The sequence below is a fragment of the Carlito syrichta genome, unplaced genomic scaffold (genome assembly GCF_000164805.1).
Source record: "Carlito syrichta isolate Samal-C Ts95f unplaced genomic scaffold, Tarsius_syrichta-2.0.1 Scaffold303153, whole genome shotgun sequence".
Taxonomy (NCBI): Eukaryota; Metazoa; Chordata; class Mammalia; order Primates; family Tarsiidae; genus Carlito; species Carlito syrichta.
The window spans coordinates 1,130,317-1,137,154 of record NW_007247249.1 but is presented as its reverse complement, the minus strand read 5'-3'; positions in this window follow the sequence as shown (position 1 = coordinate 1,137,154).

The window sequence follows — 6,838 nt, the reverse complement described above, 5'->3', positions numbered from 1 at the left end:
GACAGAGTGAGACTACAACTCAAAAAAAAAAAAAAACAAGAAATACAAGTAGAGTCCAGGAGCGGTGGCTCACACCTGTATTCTCAGCACTTTGGGAGACCGAGGTGAGAGGATTGTCTGAGCCCAGGATTTTAAGACCAGCTGGGCAACATGGCTAGACCTCGTCTCTACAATAAATCAAAAAGTTAGCCAGGTGTAGTGGCGCATGTCTGTAGTTCCAGCTACTTAGAAGGCTGAGGTGGAAGGATTCCCTGAGCCCAGCAGATCAAGGCTGCAGTAGCCATGAGCATGCCACTGCGTTCCAACCTGGATGACAGAGTGAGAGTCCGATTAAAGAAAAAAAAGGGCCGGGCTTGGTGGCTCAGCCTGTAATCCCAAGACTTTGGGAGGCCAAGGTGAGTGCATTGCCTGAGCCCACGGGTTCGAGACCCACCCTGGCAACTTGGCAAGCCCTCATCTCTACAATAAATGAAAAATTAGCCGGGCGTGGTAGCACACGCCTGTAGTTCTGGCTACTTGGAAGGCTGAGGAGGAAGGATTGCCGGAGCCCAGCAAGTCGAGGCTGCGGTGGCCGGAAGCATGCCACCGCACTCCAGTCTGGGCGACAGAGTGAGACTCTAACTCAAAAAATGAAAATAAAAAAGAGCCGAATGCAGTAGTTTATGCCTGTAATCCCAGCACTTTGGGAGACAGAAGCGAGAGGATTGCCTGAGTCCAGGAGTTTGAGACCAGCCTGGGCAACTTGGTGAGACCTCATCTCTACAATAAGCAAAAATTAGCTGAGCACGGTGGCATGTACCTGTGGTTCCAGCTCTTCAGAAGGCTGAGGTGGAAGGATCACCTGAGCCCAGCAGGTCAAGAAATACAAGTGGAAAACCAAAAATGCATAGTATGCATAATAAATTAGAGGTTAGGGAGAAAAATGAGTTTCAAAGAAGTGGTTGTTAGGAGGTCAAAAGCAGTAGGGGGTTGATTGAGAGAAATGTAAAAAGAAAATCCATTGAATCCAATAGACCACAGGAGATCAATGGTGATTTTAAAAAAGAAGATTAAAACCAGATTACAAGGCTCAAAGGAAAGGAAGCTTTCTTGTTCAAAGGCGTACTTGTGCCAGAATCTGGAGGGTGCGAACAGGACAGAACAGGCCCAGACTAGACATGTGGCTCAAATGAACACCTGAGTGAGGCTGGCCAGATATCCAATGCAAATGTGGCAGGTAGCAACCGATGAGAAGTCAGAAAGGAGTCAGGAATCAGACTAGAAGACTAGTGAGAATCCTGCTAATATAGAATAAGAAGCTATGAAAGACAGCAGCTAAAAGGGAATTAGAAACGTATCCAGATGACACCATGGAACCTATAGTGCTAACAGAATGCCTGGCACAAAGTAGGTACCCATTAAATATTTAATGGATGAATGGTTGTACTCATGCACAAATAATAACATATGATGCCACATGCAAAGAGCATGGGTTTGAAATCAGATGGTAACTTGTATCCCAGCCCATTTATTTATTTCATAAACATTGATTATATGTGCCTGGCACGCATAAGACTGTAAGGATCTCAAAATAAAAGATGCGGCCCTTGGCTTCATCAACTCACAGTTGGTTGACAGAATCGGAAAGAAATGGACAATTGTTCTGCAGCATGATAAATGCTATGACAAATTTGCGTGCAGAGGTATAGCTCTGACCCACAGGCTCCCAGCAGGGAAGGGCCAAGAGGAGCAGGAGGGCCAGGGGAGGGGGTTTTGGAAGAGGGAGTGTGTGAGGCAGTTCCAACCAGACGGAACAACAAGGGCAGATGTTCAGAGGTGAGTGAGCACAGCTTGTTCAGGGAACTCCAAATGCTCGAGCACATCAAGAGCCAAAGTGTGATGGGCTAGGTCAGGGGAGGGACGCGGGGACAGAATAGATGAAGCCAGAGGGATTAAATAGGAGCCGAATCACAAAGGACTGCGTGTGACATGCTAAAGAGATTGGATTTTATCCTGAAGGTGATGAAAAGCGAATGAAGAATTTTAAGCAGGGGAGAGACATGATCACATTTGCATTTTAGAAATAGCAACAGCATGGAGGATGGGTTGGAAGGAGTTTAGGCTGGGAGAGGGAGAAGACTCAATAGGTTACTGCAGCAATAAGTGGGAAAAGATGGGGGCCAGGGCTCAGTGGAGAGGTGATGGAGAGGTCAGAGAGTAGGAAGGATAGGTCATGGCCTCTGGTCCTTTTTAGGGAGTGAGGGAGAGAAGGGAGGCTAGGCTACTTTATAGTTTCCGGCTTGGCATCTGGGGGAGGGTACCTTCCTCTAGAAGTATCCTGATGAGCATGTACTGAGGTCCTTCCATGTTTACATTTATTATTTTAGTTAATCTTCACAACAAATCTGCATAATGGATGTTGTTAGTCCTCTTTTCCAGATAGGAAAACTGAAATTTAGAGAATTAACCTACCAAGTCATGACCAACACAGGTACTTTTCAGACCCTGGCCCGGGAGAGGTATGTGTAAAGAGGGCGAGGATGCCAGTTAACCCGAAATCCTGTTAACCATGGATGCCAGGGGCCACCTGCAGCAAAGTCCAGTCTCCAGTTTACTTTATGGGGGAGACCCTGAAGCAGGAGGAGCATTTCTGTACCTAGAAGAGTAAGCTCAGAGAGGACTGTTCTCAAGGCAACCTTACCTCCAAGAACTTCAAGGTGAACCTCTCCAAGAACAAGGCTCAGGGTGACCCCTGGACCCCAGGTAAAGGGGCAGCCCTGGACCAGAACATTTTTCTCTGCTTAGCCTCTCCCTGAGCATTCGGAGCTGATCTAGGAAGAGGAAGCATGCTCCCCTTCCCTGGTCTGAGGTTGGCCCAGCCTGATGATATCTGATTCCCAGGGCCCGGTGGAGCTGGATTTCAGTCATGTCTAACAATTAGAGAGCCGGGTTCGGTGGCTCAGCCTGTAATCCCGCGCCTTTGGGAGGCTGAGGTGAGTGAATTGCCTGAGCCCGCGGGTTCAAGACCCACCTGGGCAACTTGGCGAGACCTCTTCTCTACAATAAATCAAAAATCAGCCAGGCATGGTAGCGCATGCCTGTAGTTCCAGCTACTCGGAAGGCTGAGGCTAAAGGATCGCTGGAGCCCAGCAGGTTGAGGCTGCGGTGGCCGGGAACGGCCACTGCACTCCAGTCTGGGCAACAGAGTGAGACTCCAACTCAAAAGAAAAAAAAAAACAATTAGAGAAGTGGCAACAAAAAAAAAAATGAATTCAGCTGGCAAGAGCCAGAACCAGCATTAGAACCTAAATGTGTATGACTTAGGCTTTATAGTTTGTAGGCTCATGTTCTTTCCACTTTCTTCCGTTGGGACGGTTACCAAGTTAGGGGATATAGAAGAAGTGAGTTTGACAATGAGCTCCCTTTTTAAACATTGAACTTATTCAATGTGTGACATCCAAGTGAAGGCGTCCAGTAAACTTTTGGGTACATTGGTCCTTGTACAAGTTATTTGACCTCTCTGCACCTCAGTTTTCTCATCTGTAAAATGGTGATATAACCCATCTTAAAGGGTTAACACAAATTAGAATTTTTACACAGTACTATGCTTATATTGGGCACTCAAGAAGAAATGAGTGGGAGGATCTCTTGAGCCTGGGAGTTCAAAGCTGCAGTGAGCTATGATCACAACACTGCATATCGGCCTAAGGGAGAGAGTGAGACCCTGTCTCAAAAAAAGGAAGGAAAGAAGGAGAAATGAATGAAGAAATTAATACCTATAATATTATTCATAATCTTGGCCACAAAATTTGGAGTTTGATTATATATTTCCTTTTGAGATCTAGGAGTTCTAACCAGGCATGGTAGCACACGCCTGTAGTTTTGGCTACTTGGAAGGCTGAGGCAGAAGGATCGTTGAAGCCCAGCACATCAACACTGGGGTGGCTGTGAGCATGCCACTGCACTCCAACCTGGGCAAGGATGAGACTCCAACAACAACAAAAAATGATCTAGGAGTTCAGGCCAGGCTCGGTGGCTCAGCCTGTACTCTTAGCACTTTGGGAGGCCGAGGTGAGTGGATTGCCAGAGCCCACAAGTTCGAGACCAACCTGGCCAACTTGGCGAGACCTCGTCTCTACAACAAACAAATATTAGCCGGGCGCGGTAGGTGCACCTGTAGTTCTGGCTGCTTATAAGGCTGAGGCGGAAGGATCACCTGAGCCCAACAGGTCGATGCTGGGGTGGCCATGAGCATGCTACTGCACTCCAGCCAAGGCTATGGAGTGAGACTCCAACTCAAAAAAAAGATCTAGGAGTTCGATTTATTTATGCAGTCTTTATATGTAGACTCCATATTTAAATTTATCTGTGATAGGAACTCTCTCTTTTGTCCCTCTTCATGGTGCCTTATCACAGAGTGGACACTTGAGAAGATGTTGCTAGAGCAAACTGTCAACTGTGGGAGTGGACTGGACCCAAGCATGGAGAACCCTCATCCTCCTCCTGTCATCTCCCTCCCAGTAGGTGGTACCACCATCCGCTAGATCACTCATGCTAGAAATCTGGAATTATCTTCTACTTCTCTTCCTCTTTCTCAATTCAGGCATTTTGACAGTCATCAAATTCCAATATTTCATTTGCCATGCTTTTCTCAGAACCTTCTTCTTCCCACATTCTACCACTACCCTGGCTCAGGCTTAGTCTTCCCTCATCTACATAATGGCAAAAGCTTTCTAGCTGGTTTCTTTTTTTTTTTTGAGTTGGAGTCTCACTCAGACGCCCAGACTGGAGTGCAGTGGCCGCTCCCAGCCACCGCAGCCTCGACCTGTTGGGCTCCGGCGATCCTTTCCACCTCAGCCTTCTGAGTAACCGGAATTACAGGCATGCGCTACCATGCCCAGCTGATTTTTTGACTTATTGTAGAGATGAGGTCTCGCCACCCAGGCGGGTCTCGAACCTGCGGGCTCAGGCAATCCACTCACTTCAGCCTCCCAAAGGCGCGGGATTACAGGCTGAGCCACCGAGCCCGGCTTAGCTGGTTTCTTTACCTTCAGTCTGTCCCCACAAATCCATCTTTCAAACAGTCCACAGAGTGGAGGTGTCTAGAATACGAATCTGACCCAGCTTCCCCTTTAAAATCTTCCTGATGGGCTCCACTGCTTAGCAAGACAGATGAGGCCTCCTGGGACCTAGCCCTGCCTGTGGTTCAGCCTCATATTCCATCTCTCCAGCCTCATCATTTCCCACTTCCATCCTGGAATGTTGTGCTCCAGCAAGAGAGGTTCTACCATGTCTCCCTTTTGTATTTGCCTTCTTGACCTTCTCGGGCTGTACTCTCTGCAAGAACTACCTTTTATTTTCCCCTGGCTAACTCCTCATCCTTTAAAAGTCAACTCAATCAAGTATGGTAGCTCATGCCTGTAATCCCAGCACTTTGGAAGGCCAAGGAGCAAGGACTGCCTTAGCCTAGAGGTTCAAAACCAGCCTGGGCGACTTGGCAAGACCTCATCTCTACAATACATAAAAAATTAGCCAGGCATGGTGGTACATGCCTATAGTTCCAGCTACTTGGAAGCCTGAGGCAGAAGGCTCACCTGAGCCCAGCAGGTGGAGGCTGTGGTGGTCATGATCGTGCCACTGCAATCCTGGGTGACAGAGTGGGACTCTGGATCAAAAATAAAATAAAATAAAATAAAAATAAAAGTCAACTCAGTTATCACTCCTCCAGGAAACCTTCCCTGCCTCCTCCTCAACACCTCTTTTCCAAAGCAGGATTAGGTACCCCTTTTCTGCAGTCTCATAATGCTCTGTGTATAACATCATCATTGATCTGACCGTATTCCTTCATATCTGTTTAAAAGTCTGTCTCTCCCACTAGTGTTTAATCTCCATGAGGGCAGGAGTTTATGTTTTTATCTCTAGTATCTAGAGATGCTCTAAGTAGATTCTCAGTCAATATTTGCTGTTTGAATAAATTAGTATGAATTCTCAGAGTCACAAAGACACCAATAGGCTGGGCATGGTGGCTTACTTTGGGAGGCAAGATGGGAGGATTGCTAGAGCCCAGGAGTTCGAGACCAACTTAGGCAACATAGTGAGACCTTGTCTCTACAAAAAAAATTGTAAAAAGTCATCTGGGTATAGTGGCACACACCTGTAGTTCCAGCTACTCGGGAGGCTGAAATGGAAGGATTGCCTGAGCCCAGGAGGTGGACTGCAGTGAGCCATGATCATGCCATGGCACTCAAGCCTGGGTGACAGAGTGAGAAACCTACTCAAAAAAGAAAAAAAAAAAAAAAGCAAAGACACCAACTGATATATACATATAAATATTCTCACCATCTCCCAAGGAACAGAGCCAAGCATCTGTGCTCTCTGGAACTCAACTTACTTCAAAATGCAAAGTTATACATAGTTGGATGCAGTGCCTCTTGAGATTAAGGGGTCTACCAACTGGTCCTGAGAAGCTACACAAGGCTCTTTGTATCTCTCTCTCTCTCTCTCCTTCTCATCTACTCCTCCGTGTGTGTGTGTGTGTGTGTGTGTGTGTGTGTGTGTTTATTACTAGCACTTGGGGTTTTAACTCATCTTTAGAGAAACAATATTAATTTAACTCATCTGAAGAAGCAGAAGACATGATAGCCAGAAGGAGGAGAAGGAGGAGGAAAAGAAGAAGAAGTAGTAATAGTGTCGGGTGCAATGGCTCACTCCTGTAATCCCAGCACTTTGGGAAGCAGAGGAAAGAGGATTGCCTGAGCCCAGGGGTCCGAGACCAGCCTGGGCAACTTGGTGAGACCTTATCTCTACAATAAATCAAAACATTAGGCAGGCATAGTGATGCATACCTATGGTTCCAGCT